This window comes from Podarcis melisellensis (genome assembly GCF_964234715.1).
Source record: "Podarcis melisellensis genome assembly, chromosome: 5".
Classification (NCBI taxonomy): domain Eukaryota; kingdom Metazoa; phylum Chordata; class Lepidosauria; order Squamata; family Lacertidae; genus Podarcis; species Podarcis melisellensis.
The window spans coordinates 58,016,120-58,032,612 of NC_138537.1; the positions used below are offsets into that span (position 1 = coordinate 58,016,120).

General features: G+C 41.9%; 1 protein-coding gene and 1 long non-coding RNA gene across 2 annotated transcripts in view; one reads left to right on the forward strand and one right to left on the reverse strand.

The window, feature by feature from the left end:
- The window catches only part of LOC309370759 (uncharacterized protein), a 246,121-nt gene that overhangs the window by 162,712 nt on the left and 66,916 nt on the right, over positions 1 to 16,493 (reverse strand). The gene's annotated exons all lie outside the window — the stretch shown is intronic.
- The window catches only part of LOC309370773, a 325,382-nt gene that overhangs the window by 63,020 nt on the left and 245,869 nt on the right, over positions 1 to 16,493 (forward strand). The gene's annotated exons all lie outside the window — the stretch shown is intronic.

Below are 16,493 nucleotides of genomic sequence, written 5' to 3' on the forward strand. Positions count from 1 at the left end.
CTTCGATCTCTTGCAGGAGGTACTCATATCCCAATTAAAATAGAAGCCTTTACAAAATATATTGATATGTAGCTTTCCTGTATCTCTTTACTTCTTTCATATTAAGCTGCTATCTGTGTATTTTATATGATTGCCCTCAGTAAGAATGGTGGTCATCACAAAAAAGGTGCTGAATGTATGGGGTTTATTATTATTTTTAATCAAACAGTCAACACCTCCCAGAATCTGCATGGGTCAAGTTTGCCTGCCCATCCCCTAACACATGGTTTGTGCAATCAGCTTTGACACCACCAATTACCTGCTTGAAGGGGTGCAGGTGAATGGATCTAACTTCCCACTCAAAATATGATGTAAAAACTGGAAAGACTGACCTTCTCTCAGGCAGGTGGATGCACACAGATTGGACACAGTAGACATCAGCAAGAGGGAAGCATTTATGTTGGACATGTCAAACCCCATAATGGCAAAATCCCATTAATTTTGATGGCAAAAATCAAAATCCCCATAGCCTAGCTTATTTTTCTCCTCTGTGTTCATGAAGCTGAATGAAGTAAAGTTTCTAGGACATGATAGTTCCATATCAGAATAAGTCTTGTGTAAGTTAAATTCACTGGAGGTTAAAAATTTCATGATGGAAGAGGGTATGTACTGGGGAATCTTTAACAAGATCACTGAAAAGATTACTGGTTCAATAATGGAGATTTTATCGTAACTCCTCTGAGAAAGGGAAGACATCAAGGGACTGAAGAGGAGAAAATACAGCCCTGGCCTGAAAGAAAAGGGATTGGAAAAAGAACTAGGAATTAATAGACCAGTATGTCTGACCTCAGTGGTAGGCGAGATTCTAGAAGCATTAATAAAGGATGAGATCACAAAACATCTGGAGAAATAAACCAGCTAGAATCGTTTCATAAAGGGTAAGTCCTGTCTGACAAATAGGGTGGAATTCTGTGTGTGTGTGTGTTTTAAAGAAGATAATGTAGTCTACAGGCATGGATAATGTACTGGACACTTAAACACTATTACATTTGAAGATGCTTACCTCGAAAGAGAAGGAATTATTTTAGTATGAGAGGCAAGATCCAATTATAATAGGAAACTGTTGGAGAAAAAGTAATAAACAACGTGCAGGGATCTGACTATTTTTATCTATCTGTGTACAATACCCAGTGTACTTTAGCTGCTTCTTTAAAACCAAAAAAGGCAATCCTACATAAATATGCATAAAACCTCATTGTAAATCAAAGTCTGTGTGGGTGAGCAGTTCCCCCATGTCCAGGAAATAGTTTTTTTTGCTTGTTCTGGGCTGGGTTGCATTCCCACTGAGGAAGCAGGTACATAACTTGTCGGCTGCTGCAGGATGCCTTTTTTTCCCCACAATGGAGGAGGTCCAAATGGCTTTAATGGCTAACAGCGCATTCTGCTAATTTCACCTGGTGTGACAGTTATGGACATTCCTGGATCAGGATAGCTTAGCTATGATACTCCAAGTGTTGGTAACCTTGAGACTGGATTGCTGCCATGGCAGTATGTATGGCTTCCTTTAAGGTTGGTCTCAAAGCTACAGCTAGTGCAGAATGCTGCAGGAAGTCTGGAGGGTGTCCTGGAGAAGGGGGTGTCCTATCAACAGTACATAAGCAGGGTTGGCTCACCTCATTCCTGGCCTCCAGGAATGCATTGCCAACTGCTGCTGCAGCGATAACAACACTTGTGGTGTGCTTCTTGGAGTTCAGATCTGCAGCCTCCTTGGCAACCCCCACCTTGTTGCCTCTATACCAGCCTCTCAGCAAACAGGAAGCTCTGCTGGTCTCCTCCCACTCCCAGGGAAGAAATGGTGGGGGCTGCCCTCTGCGGTCTCGTGGCCTCTGCACCTGCCCAGCCTGTTCAGAGTGAACTCCTCCCGCTGCCTTTGACTTACCTTTGATTCCTACTTCAATCATCAGGTGAGGTTGATTTGATTTCCCCATTGTTCCCAATTCAGATCTTTGTCCCCCCCCCTTGTTGCCAATGTTGATCTTCACTCTCCCCTTGTTCCTGATGTTGGCCTTCACCCACCCCTTTTTCCCTGGCAGGGAGGGCGCCATTTTGTGGTTATGCCTCAGGTTCCAAAATGTCCTGGGCCAACCCTGCGCATAAGACCTGTGGTGAAAAAAAAGCCACGCAGGTTGCCAGGATACTGATGAGCCAGGTTTATGGCCTTGCTATTGGAATGTAAAGCCCTGGACAACGTGGGAATGGGATAGCTCCGGGAACCATAGGAGCCAATTCCTAGGGGCTAAGGAGTCATTGCCCCCACAATACAATATTTGAGGGGACCGGGGACCCCAAATTGATGGGCATTGCCATTCAAATGGTGTGCGTGCACCACATCATATGATTGATTATGTGGGGTGGGGCTAAACTCTCCCCCCCTCCAATATTTCATTCAAGTTGGCACCCCTGCTGGAAACATTTCACCTTATGTGTTTCTGCCTGGTTACTTCAGTCCTAAGGAGAGGCACTCTTAGTAGCATCATATGCCCTCAATCTTCTTCATATGTCCAGTAAGGCCAAGGGTGTTACTGTGGTAGTACGTGTCCTTTTGAATACACTCCTAATCAACAGCTATAGTGGTGGCATTTAGAAATGACTCATCTCTTTATCCAGTCTTTCACTGTGGCATGATCCAGCTATGTTGATGTATTAAGCTGATCTACTCATTTGTGATGGATTTTGTACTTGTCATATAAATTACATTTTATTGTTGTTGAATGCTGTTCACCACTCCCTTAAGGTTGGCGGTATAGAATCCCCCCCAACCCCCCCCCAAATAAGAGCAAATTCCATTGAAATCAATGGAACTTCTGAGGGTGCATATTTAGGGTCCCAGCAAAATCTGCCTCTGCAGTTTGTACCTGGAAAAGGAGTTATCTAGCTAGCTATACAGATAAAAATAAGTGCTCTGGAAAAGCTATTGATGTTTGCGTAGGCCACCGTGTTAGTCATTAAATGGAGAAATGAAATCTCACATGTTGTTCCAGACAAGACAGAAGAACTGAATGGAACAAATGGCTCATTACTTCCTGAGTATGTAAGAAGTAAAGAGAGCATATATGTTAAGCTGACATTTTGTACAACAAAGAACAGGAAACAGTCATTGATCTGACAGTAAACATAAAACCATTTCCAACTTGCGCTCATTTGCACTGTTAAAACAGAAATATAAAACAAGTACTGGAAAAATTATTGAATTGTTTTAGCCCATCTTGAAGAATACTTATCAGGATACATGTAGTTTAACATGTTTGGTTCAGACCACTATATCACAGAACAGACATCCCATTACTGGGGTTTTATTCAGTGTATGTTGGAGAGAAGGTAACCCCCCCCCCCACTACTGGATAAGGGGGCAAATGGGACTATGTCACTGGACAAATTTAGAGAAGCGCAAATGACAAAGGATGGCTGTATTCTGGTTCACATCTTGTTTTGGCACATGCAAATTAGGTAGGTTCATATTTAAATGCAAACTGAATCTAATTTCTCAGCTATCCTTACATACAGCAATCTGACTCATTTAAAGGGTGACCACTCAGGAGTAAACAATTTGTGGATTAAAAAGTAAGCATAATGTAAACCTCTATAGTCAAATAAATAATCCATAGAAGGGATCAAATATCTTTTTTTTTTCATGTTTTGTTGCTTTGCCTCAAGGATGTCCCTCCCTTCCATAGAAAGCAATAGGATGAAAAAAATAGTGAATGAAAAAGGGAGAAAATAGCTTCACTAAAGCAGAATTACAATAGTATCTCTATGGAAGTGTATGTGACATTCATATGAATACCAAATGAATTCATTATGATCACCACTCTTCCCATGAATACCAAATGAATGTATAATGAGTGGACTCTTAAAGAGCTACATTTAAAAAAATAATGCCAGAAATAATGGGAAAATTAACCTCATTATATTTCGAAGAGGTTATATTTAGACAAAGTATTTGCAGAGATTCAAGTAGCCTGTGATGATTTCTGGCCAGGCCTTTGTTGATAACGCTGCTCTCTCTCTAGCGCGCTCTCTCTCTCTTTCCTTCAGGACTTATTTCATATGCTAAATGTTAATTGATATTTATGCAGATGGTATACTGATTCACTAGTGATTTCAAATGTTTGTATATTTTCTCAGGGTAGTTTTTGTATGTACCCTACAATAAAATGTAGTAATCTAGTTTAATTTCCAAAAGGGTAGCCCAGTTACTCTGTTGTCACAAAACCAACGAAGAGACTTGTGGCTAACAGATTTATTATGGCATAAGCTTTCACGTACCACAGGATGGATTAAGTAGTTGAACACCGAGAGGGTTATGGGGTGCGATGTCTGCCATTCTGTTAGTTTCTACAGCAGGGAGGGATAATGTTTGCCCTCCAAATGTTGCTGGACTAAAACTCCCATCATCACTGGCCATTGGTCATGCTGGCTGGGGCTGATGGCAACTGGAGCTCAGCAACATGTGAAAGGTATGAGGCTCCCTACTCATTGCAAAACATGCTTGGTGGGTCATTTTCAGATCTCTGCAGCTCCACCCATAAAGGCTAAGGTTATGGCTTAGATCCTCATTACTGTTCCACTAGCAGAGGAAAGGAGCTATCAGTGAAAGATGTCACTGTGGCCCCATATGCCTACGGAAGTTTTCACTGCATCCCATTCCCAAGGCATTATGTCTATTCCTAATGCTACTTATCTAGAAAGAAAACAAAATGCATACTAATGTAAATTGACTGAGAGAGTTGCCTACCACAAGTTTACCACGATACTTCTAACAGGAGGTGCAAAATGGTAGAGGAGCAAAAGCAGCAAAGCCTTAACTTGTTTATTTCAGATTTGTTTGTCTGTTTGTTTTACTATGCTTCGCCTGCAGCCGAACTTTCTTTACTGCACTCAGCCTGCAGCCGCACGTGTGACATAGTCCCTAATTGAGACACATGAAGCTCATAAGAGACTTTAGACAAGATTCAGCTAGCCACAAAAGTCATTATCTCATTTTCATTTATTAACATGATATTTCCAATGGATTAACAAGGGTTTCCCTTTTGTTGCTTGTGCTGTGACACTAGCCCTAAAGGAGCTGTTGCCTTCTCATATCTCAAGTGGCTTTTATTCACATTAGATTACAGTAATGTTCATATTAAAGGAACGAACATTTATTATACCTCTCGAATGAAAATTTCCTATTCAAAACAGGATTTACTTGGGGAAAAGTTTAGGGTGAAGCAAGAGTTTGTATAAATGTTTATTTAATGATGTACTAGAGTAAAATAAATAAATAAATGTTCACACATCAAATGCTTTTTATCTCAAAAGACAGATTTGGATAAATTACATGTCTTTTTAAAAAGCATTTCAACCCTGCTCTTCAAGACAAGAAACTTAAGAGTGGGTCACAATTTAAAATACAATTTATCAGCATAAACCAGCAGCATAAAAATAGAGGCAGATAAATTGCAACCGGAATAATCACTAAAGTTCAGCAAAGGCCTGAGTGCAGAACCCAAGCTTTAACCATTACTGAAATCTCAACAGTGCCAGTCATAACTGAGAGGGGAGGGTGTTCACAAGCAGTGGTGTCACCACCAAGAAGGCTCTCCTTTACATTATCACCAAACTTCAATGAAGACAGGACCATCAAAAGAGCCTCTCTGGCTGGCCACCCTAAATATACAGGCTGATCTGCAGGGGACCAGGTGTTCTCTCAGGTGATAACAAGGTAAATCACAAACTTAGCATTTTTGACACATTACTGTTCATATTTATTTGTTTCATACGCATTCTGCCATTTCTTCAAGCAGCGCATAACACTATTTCCATACCTGTGTGGCAGAATATTTTGAGAGAGGATATATTACCCAAGATATTGGGCAAAGATGTATGTCAATTTACATATAAAATAAGGAGATAAATCATTCTAAATGTGGGTGGTGCCAACTTGAAGAAATTGTTATCACATGTAGTATCAGTGGCGTAGCGTGGGGTTGCAGGGGGGCCGGCCGCACCGGGCGCAACATCTGGGGGGGTGCGCTCGCACTCGCAGCTCTCTGCCCCTACTAAAATCCACGGGTTAGGGGGGCGCAAATTACTTGCCTTGCCCCGGGTGCTGGCAACCCACGCTACGCCACTGTGTAGTATGGCTACTTTTGAACCATGGGCTTGCATTGTAAAACTCAAGACATAATTAGTGTGCCCCAGTTTGGCGTTTCAAAGGACAGCCGACCAAATTTCAACACACCTTTCACCGACTCACCCAATGAATCTGTGCCCCTCAGAAAAGCAAAAATCTCTTCCTCCTTCTTTACAAGAAAAGAGTAATAGTGATATTTATTCCACAGAGCCTGGTATGCTATAAAATGTAGTAGGTTGCACCATATAAAATTAATCATTACAGACAGATCACTTGACAGATTTTGTTTTACAGATTTTCAAAACAACACAGCCCTGGCTGATGCGTTTTGGAATTTCTCCTGCCTTTCACATTCTGGAGGGTCCTTTGTGATTATTTTTTTCTGCACTGAGGTTATGCTCTTGGGATGCGGGCTGTCTTGACCAATCTAGAATGCCTGACAACAACAGCCGAAGCTGCCTACAGGTTGACAAGCATGCTGGTCAAATAACTGATTTAATCTCTTCAGTAATTTGGTGTCATATCTTGAATAATTTCTAAGGAAATCTTCTGGATGGGTCTTTAAGTAGGACTTCCACTCTGGGGGGAAAACTTAAAATACTCTGTGTTGTACATAAAGATCAATCATTGCATGAAATGTATTCTCATGTCTTCATTTTACATGTTTCTGTAATATAACAGTGCTCTAATGAAGAAAAATGATGAAATCCTTTGCCAGGCTGTGTTTTTACTGGAAGTGGTTTCTGAATTGCTCCTAAAACATAAAAGCTTATTTCACATTTTGTGTAGTACTGTAAAGTTTTAAGTGATACTCTGAACATCATATATTTTAAGATTGTTTCCTTATTTCTGTTGTTAATTACTCTTCGTAAAATGTGAAGAATGTTTAAGTGTCTAATTTCATCGCTTCTTTTGCTGTGGTTGAATTCTCTGCTTCATTTCTCTCAACTAGTGGGACTTGAATACTTCTGTTTTCTTCTGTTACTTTGAAGCCAGTTTACTGTTATTGGGATTTCAAAGTTTCAACCTGGGGATATTTTGATTCTAAGGATAGGGAGGAACTGGAGAACTGCCCTCTGAGAAAGTATGCAATGTCAAAAGTTTCTTCGGTGGAGTCACATGCAATCCACGTTTCTCTCTGTTAGCATCAACACTATGGCTATAACTGAGATATTAACTCTAAAGGATTTTCAAGACACACCCCAAACTATAGGAAGGGGCCCGCCACTTTTGCAGTATTCACTCATCTTTTATTTCAAAGCCAGTAAGGTGCTATTGTTTTTACCAATAGCATGAACCAATGTTTCAGTTTCATAACAAATGAATATAATATTCATTCAGATGTGGCATTGTTAAAAAATAGATAACTACAGAGCCTAATGTCTCTGTAACCCTGTGTTGTACATTCTTTTATAGCCAATTAAGAGGATGCTTTATTTCCCTCATTAAAAGTGCAGCTCACCGTCACCATGTTGAATCAATAAGTACGAGCTTGCACATCCTGTACGCAACCTTTCCTTGAGTCACAGTAGCATTTGTCATCTTTACAATAAAGCTTTCCGATTTTCCTGATTAATATTTAAAAGAAATAACATGACCTGAGAAACATACACATCACACACACACACACACACACACACACACACACACTCATTCCAAGGCTTTATGTCCTATGCAGTTCTTAAGGTGAAATCACCTGGCCTTAGGTTATAATCTTCTTTTTGGAGATCCCCATCTCACCCCAGTTGTATAACTACACACCATCTTTCATGTCTCTCTCCCCTCCACCCCCAATGTAGCTAATATTAAAAAAAACTTGCAACAGGGCTTTCTCCATCTCTCCTTTCTCCACTGGTTCTGGGGATGTCAGCAGAAGCCCCAGAACAGCACCCAAGGGCAGAATAGGGGTGAGCATTCCCTCTGGCAACCTGGAATGCTTTCCCTGATATAGAATGATTGCCATAATACTATGCTGAACTCCTTCCATAGTCTCTCAAGCCAGTTTATGGTTTCTGGAGATTTGATAGTCTAATGAAGTTTCTGTGTGAGCAACATATATGATCTAAATATTAGAGAAGCTCCACACCCATTGGGTTATATAAAAGAGCAGGTGGAGAAGGAGATGAGACTGCATAGCATCTCCATCAGCTCTTCTGAAAGACCATCAGGTTAAGCTTTGGAGCAATATCTTTACAGGATAAGACTGCTGGGCAATTTTTGTGTGCATCTCCTCCAGCTACTCGCAATATGGTAGCAATTTTGAGTCGAATGGATTCGCTATTGGAATGGATGACTCAGGGTAGCCAGCTCCAACAACACAGGTTTTTAGTGCTTTCAGTAAATCTGCATTTCCCTTAACACAATTTTCATAAAATTCATAGCGAGTGAAACTGCAGTTAGGGGAAGGAGAAACAACTAGTCTTCATGGTTTAGAACACTTATCATGAAGATTCATAGTATTCATCCTCATTTTCATGCAACCTTAGCTGAGTGCTTTTTATTGTGGATAAATATATATATTTATATATACACATACTATACAGGGAACAGCAACAAGTGACTGTGATGCTGCAGTCCTCTCTCTCGCTCTTTCCCAGAGAAGCAGACGGCAGACAATTGGAAGGCTGATGCTAACGGATTCAGAATATTTGATTTGCTGTTCTCACAATATTTTCTGCTCAGCCTGAGCCAGGAAGGAGTGTCTCCTGGGAGCTTGTTCTCATGAAATTCCCAGCAACCAAGGAGGTTTGAACAAGAGGTTTTGATAAGCGCTGGATATGCATCTGGTTGAAAGATGCATCTAGAAGCTGGAAGCATAAGCTTTGCTCATCACTATCTATAATGCTGATTCAGTTCAGTGGCAGCATCCAGCCGCAGGATAAAACTGGAAACGATTAAGGGAAGGCGTAGGAGGCAGCTCTGGAATCCAGATTCTGTTAGGGGGAAGAGGCTCAGGATTTCATCTCACATCTAGAGTTCATGTTTGATGTTACCAGTATTGTCATTTTATACCCCGATTCTAATGTACACTTAGTGTGAAGCATTCCTCTACATTGTAAGGACTGGAGATATAGGGTCTTTTCACAAGTGATGCTTTTCTCATTTTCCCCAGTCTTCACGTTTCCACATCGGTTTGCAACATGAAAATTCAACCTCATTCCAGTGTGAACTTCTCTTAATGTACACATTTGTAGGCCCAATATTCGCCTTTTTGCGAAGCAACTTCCCCTGAAATACTGAACTTTTTTGTTTTGTTATTTTCACTAATATATGCATTTTAACACACACCAGCATATGCATTTTTGTCCACATGAGTTGGCTGGAGAACTGCATCACAAAATTTAGGAAAGTGTAAATTCTGAAGGATGGCTGTGGTTCGCTTCTCATATTGTTTCAGAAAGTGCCAATTAGGGCGGCTCCCCTTTAAACGCAAGCCCACTGGTCTTCCTCCTCCATCCTTATGAGCAACCTGGTGGAAGGTTTTTTGTTAAAGCCTCCCAAGTCACACTTCCCTTTTCTCAGCAATCAAAGTGAAAATGAAGGAGTCTCGCATACAAGGGGAAGACGGAGTTCCTCGCATTCAGCAGCCTTTTATGGATTCAATTATGCTTCTCCCTTGTTCTACTTTGAAAAGGCAGAACAGAAAACTTAATTTTAACACTGGAAGAAAAAAACCTATGAAGGCTCTTCAATTATTTATAACATTAAAATGTACAAATGTTTGATCAATGAACTTGGGGGGGAGAGACAAGTTAAACTACAGAAATGTTTCACAGTGTTCTAAAGTTCATGTGGCAGAGATAGAGGAGCAAAAGGATTATTAGTAGATGAAGAGCAGCATTTTAATAACATCCAGGCTGTTATAATGAGCCTGACAAAAGCAAGGAATTTCAAAGCTTGGGCTTCTCTGGGGCTCCCTTCTTCCTAGAAACATGATGCCAAATGCTATAGAACAGATAGGACAGCAACAGAGATGCATGTTTTTCTAATCCCAGCAATCAGGGCCAGCCATCCATGAGGCAGGCTGAGGCCTCTTGGGCTCCAGACCGCCTCTGCTAGCTGTGGTGATGGCTTCCGGTGACATCTCACCAAAATCTCGTCAGATCTCATGGAGTGCATGAGATCTTGTGGAATTTAAGCAAGATCTTACTGAAACGTACTGCCACTGCTTCATAGTCATTGCTGCGCAACATGGATAGAGAAGGCTTTGGCAGAGCAGGGCAGCATTGCAATTTCCCATTTTGCCTCAGGTGGCATGACAAGATAAGCTGCTCCTCCTATTAAAACCAAGGAAGAGAGGGAAAGGAAGTAGCCATGCCTCCTCACTTGGTATTTGTATTGCTGCAGATACACAAGTGTTCCATCAGTGTTTTCTGCAGCAAGCACATAAACTGTAAATGACAGGTCTTCAAGCTCTCGTGTCAACATGCCAAAGCTCCAAGGCACATCTACATTGGTGCCTTGTTGTTGCTCTTCAGCAGTAACAACCACAGAGAAACTACATGCTTTAAGAAGCACTTTTCCTAATATAAACACCACATTTTCATGCTGTTTGTTCATCTGAGCAATTACTTTCCCCATCCTGTGGCCCCTAGGACACACGCCACGCCCCTGTGGGCAGTGCACCCCGCCCCGGGATGCAAGCCAGCCCCACCCCTGCCTGTTCTTCACCCCCTGGTGCTGGAGCATGAAGCTCCGCCACTGCTTGGTTGTATCCAATGAACTGCAACAGCAGCGATCATTCAGTTTGCAATGTAAGGGTTAAGACTGTTAGTGTTAAAGTCAATTAGCTAAGAGTGGGATAGGTGGAGGTGTTGCTTAGCAACCAGACACAATAGCATGATTTTCGCTGAGCTGGTACATACTCTGGCTATGTTTGTTTAGGGGAATATATTCTTGCTATGTGCAAAGCCTGAAGTAAGGAAAACAAAACCTCTGTTCATTTGTCCTCTAATTATGCATATATTTTGTTCAGTTTGCTTAGTAAAGTGCTGTCAGGACTTTCCCCTCTGGACTCTGGGTTATTTAAGTGTCTTTGCTAACACTGACAACTCCTTAGTAATTCTTGGAAAATTTTGACTCACACAGTCCCAACTTGTGTGAAGTGTTTTCTTAATTTCCTTCCTACTAAGACTTCTCCACCCCTTGTTCCTTTCCAGGTAGAGCTCAGAAAATCCTGTTTCAAATAATGGAAAGCCACTACCAGTCAGTATAGACAATACTGAGCTAGATGAATCAGTAGGCAGCTTCCTATCTTTCTTTCCTATCGAAAAACAGTTCAGAATCAAACAAACTGGACATAACTTCCTTGGAAATTGCCCCATGTGCCCTGAGCAATGACATCACAAAGAGAAAACACATAGAAATGGGGAGATCATCCTATTAGGGCACCAGGGGGCAGTAGGGAGACACTCAAAAATTGTAAGATTTGAAAAATTGAGTTTGTTAGATTCTGTGGCTTTTACACATGTATGGAAAGTAAAATGGCTAAATGTTGACATGGATAATGCAGTGGTCACAAGGACAAAACCATCTCGGCAATCACCTGGTGCAACTCAGGCCGGATCACAGGGGCAGGAAATGTCAAATGTCAAATGAAAGAAATTCAACTTAACTATTTTCTTGACATAGTACTACTGTTGTTTATACATGGAATGGTCTTAATATGGCAGATCTCTGAAACATGTCATTCTCCCACCTCTGTTCCAAAAATGGTACAGTCCAGCAAAGGCTGCACCATGTGACTTATCAACCAGGTTGTTTCTGCGGTCAAATAGATGCTAAATACACCTTAGCATTTCATGGACTCTGGACTGTGAGATCCAACAGATATGAAAGTGAAGTCAGAATGGGAAAAGAGATGACCAGAGCAGAGATGGTGCTCACACTAAAACTGATTTACTGCAGCAGCAAAGCACCATATGGCAGAATTTGTTACTGGGCTATATGTATAAAGAAGTTCTACAGTATGTGTGTGCCCTCAACAAAACACAGGTGGAATTCAAAACCTGGTTTACTAGTTCAGCATGGAAGGTGCATGTTGTTCAGTGTACAAAATGGGGGGGGGGGTGGATGAATCAGTTACTCACTGGGTTACAGCTTCTGAATGATCAATTTTCCAGTGCCCCCCCACTGGCCAGACAACTGTGGCCAGCAGATGGGAAATATCTGGTTTGATCTCAAGCTATGTAGGAACATCCATATATTATATATTTAGCAGTTGCAGTCACTTTGCAGACTTCAACATTTATTAAAATAAAAAATCAATGTGAGTTTTTTCCATAAACTTCAACAAAATGTAGACTATATCCTTAGCATCACAAACAGTAGATTCAGTGAATAGAAAACTCTCTGACGCAGAGATGATTAAAGCTCCAATCTGAAACACTCTTATCCGCAAATAAGGCCTATTGAACACAGTGGAACTGACTTCTGACTAAACATGCAGAGTATTGCACTTTAAATAGCAGATTGAACTAAGCAAGTCTCTGATACAGATGTTCACACACAAGAAGGTGTACAACAACAACAATTTATTATTTGTACCCCGCCCATCTGGCTGGGTTTCCCCAGCCATTCTGGGTGGCTTCCAACAAAGATTAAAAATACAGCAAAATGTCACACGTTAAAATCTTCCCTGAACAGGGCTGCCTTCAGATGTTTTCTAAATGTCAGGTAGTAGTTTATCTCTTTGACATCTGATGGGAGGGCGTTCCACAGGGCGCGTGCCACTACCAAGAAGGCCCTCTGCCTGGTTCCCTGTAACTTGGCTTCTCGCAGTGAGGGAACCGCCAGAAGGCCCTCAGCGCTGAACCTCAGCATCCGGGCAGAATGATGGGGGTGGAGACGCTCCTTCAAGTATACCTGGCCGAGGCCGTTTAGGGCTTTAAAGGTCAACACCAACACTTTGAATTGTGCTCGGAAACGTACTGGGAGCCAATGTAGGTCTTTCAAGACGGTGTTATATGGTCTCAGCGGCCGCCCCCAGTCACCAGTCTAGCTGCCGCATTCTGGATTAGTTGTAGTTTCCAGGTCACCTTCAAAGGTAGCCCCACGTAGAGCACATTGCAGTAGTCCAAGCGGGAGATAACTAGAGCATGCACCACTCTGGCGAGACAGTCTGTGGGCAGGTAGGGTCTCAGCCTGCGTACCAGTTGGAGCTGGTAGACAGTTGTCCTGGATACAGGATTGACCTGCGCCTCCATGGACAGCTGTGAGTCCAAAATGACCCCCAGGCTGCGGACCTGGTCCTTCAGGGGCACAGTTACACCATTCAATACCAGGGAATCCTCCACACCAGCCCGCCCCCTGTCCCCAAGAATAGTACTTCTGTCCTGTAAGGATTCAACCTCACTGGTTCTGATTTGAAAGAGAGTTAGAGCTGGGTATCATCTGCATATTGATGGACACCCAGTCCAACCCCCCTGATGATCTCTCCCAGCGGCCTCATGTAGATGTTAAAAAGCATGGGGGAGAGGACGGAACCCTGAGGCACCCCACAAGTGAGGGCCCAGGGGTCTGAACACTCATCCCCCCCCCCACTTTCTGAACACAGCCCAGGAGGAAGGAGCGGAACCACTGTATGACAGTGCCCCCAGCTCCCAGCCCCTCAAGACGGTCCAGAAGGATGTTTTGGTCGATGGTATCAAACGCCGCTGAGAGATCCAGCAGAACTAGGAAACAGCTCTCACCTTTGTCCCTAGCCCGCCGGAGATCATCAACCAGTGCGACCAAGGCAGTTTCAGTCCCATGGTGAGACCTGAAACCCAATTGATACATGTTACCTGTGCTAGCTAGTTCCCAGCCCAAATCCATATCCACATCCATATTCCACATATCCATATATCCATATCCATATTCCACAGCTGGAAAAACACACTTCCACATATACAGCAACGTGTTGTATGCACAGAGTTTCTTTGGAGTGAGGGGATGAAGTGCAATGTGAACAAGCCTTCTGCATGGATCGAGTTGCCACACAGAGGCACTTTCAATGGCAGTCTAGAATTAGCTAAGTAGCTGTAAGTAATGGCACCATCTGCATAGCTGGCTTGTAGTCACAACTCTGAAAAAGTCTCTTTGAGGAAAAAGGACCCCAGCCTTAAAATCTGGGCCTTGCAGTTTCCAATTATGCCCCGTATCAGCCTTAGATGTTAAGTCTGTTGTAGGAGCAGGATGATGATGGCGATGAAAGGGAGCAACATCAAAAGTGTCAGCAAGAGGAGAAGGCAATGGCATATCTGTGCAGAAACTGCATGCATATTCCAATTGGCTATGTGACTGGGCTACTAATTTGGAAGGTGGAGGGGGTGAAGAAATCAGAGAATGCACTGAATAGTATTCCATAAAGCATGCAAGGTGTGTGCTGCTAAAGAACCTTCACACCAACCACCACCCCACCAAAGAGGTCAGTTATAGTGAAAGAACTACCAGCAAGAAACATGCAAACATAGGTCTGAAACAGAATCTAAAGTCACAAAGATCTATTGTACTTGAAATCTGGCACTAACAGGAAGGTGAAGAGAAAAGCAGAGTTTACTGAGGGGTAAGAGAAATTGGTGAACACAACCTAGTGCATGCTACATTTAAGGAAAATGTACAATGTTATTTTTAATCTGGCGCCTTAATATTTTTTAATCATATCATTAATCTGTAGCAGTAACAAAGAAAAAGAAAAAATCTATTAATAAAATTTACTGGATTAATAAGACTGAGTAGTATGTACAAAAAATTGGCATTAAATATTTACAAATTCTATTAATAAAATACTAGATTAATATAAACCTAATATTAAATATAAAATTTTAATTGGGTGTAGTTCATTGGCTTTTAACTTGACACTTTGTAAACTCAAATTTCTAGCTGTTGGATGGGGAAGGAAGAAGAGGTGGAGGAGGCTGGAGTCAAAATACACTCTGAGGTGTTTTGTGGGATGTGCTACTCGCTTTGCTAGAGAGTCTTTTTTTAATGGCAATAAAATGTTGCACTGTATAAGGGTGCGTTCCGACACAGAGAATAATGCATTAGTTTCCCCAATTACAATGCTAGCACCTCGCCCCCATTTTCTGGTGTTCCTTTCACACTGCAGTACCTTTTGTGTTATGGAACAGTGGCTTTTTTATCGCTATCATGCTAAATTTCATTCACACAAGTAGGTATGGCGTGAGACAACAACAACTATCATTGAACAACATTGCTACTTCCCACTCTTTCCTTACATGCATGCTTCTTTTCCCTCACAAATGCCTCACGAAAACTGGCGGAAAGTATGTTGGTATACTGCACCAAGTTAGGGGGGCTGCAAACAGATTCCCCCCCCCCCCTGGAATCAAGTAACATGGAAATGAGCACTAAAGTCCATTATATTGTATGAATGACTAAAGTCCGTTATATTGTATGCAGAAATTAACATTTTGGGAAACACTGGGGGAAAGGAATAAGCTGCTGTGTGGATGCACCCTTAGTCTGAACTTTGAACGTAACATTCAAATAATGCAAACAAACTAGTGTTAGTTCTCTGAGATCTTATCAATCACAAGCCACAGCATCTTCTGAAATTATCAGACACCTGTATCAGTAGCAATAAACAAATCAAATATTTGAATTTATTATTTCGGTCACAGACCAGTTCCAGTTCGCATACAATATCAAGGAAGTCATAAAACATGATAGGGATACATTTGAATTTGTAATTAAGTATAACAGGGACAATACAGATATAAAGGTAAAGGGTAAATGGACCCCTGGCCATTAGGTCCAGTCATGGCCAACTCTGGGGTTGTGGCACCCATCTCACTTTATTGGCCGAGGGAGCCGGCGTACAGCTTCCAGGTCATGTGGCCAGCATGACTAAGCTGCTTCTGTCAAACCAGAGCAGCGCATGGAAACGCCGTTTATCTTCCTGCTGGAGCGGTACCTATTTATCTACTTGCATTTTGACGTGCTTTTGAACTGCTAGGTTGGCAGGAGCAGGGACTGAACAACAGGAGCGGGGATTTGAACCGCTAACCTTCTGATCGGCAAGTCCTAGGCTCTGTGGTTTAACCCACAGTGCCACCCGCGTCCCTAATACAGATATAGCAGCAGTTAAAAATATATAAATTAAAACTTAGTCACTAAAATATAACCTAAAATTATCATTTAAGGCCTTAATCATTATGATAGCACAGCTTGTTCCCTATGTTTTATGGCAATCACACAGAATTTGGTTACCCTTAACATGATCTCAGGATGCTTGTCCTCTACCATGGATTTTAGACATCAAATCGATTTAATGGGTAGATTGAATTTAGTGGCTAAGGAACTTGAAAGGTTCTTGGAATCAACCCTGCATCACAGC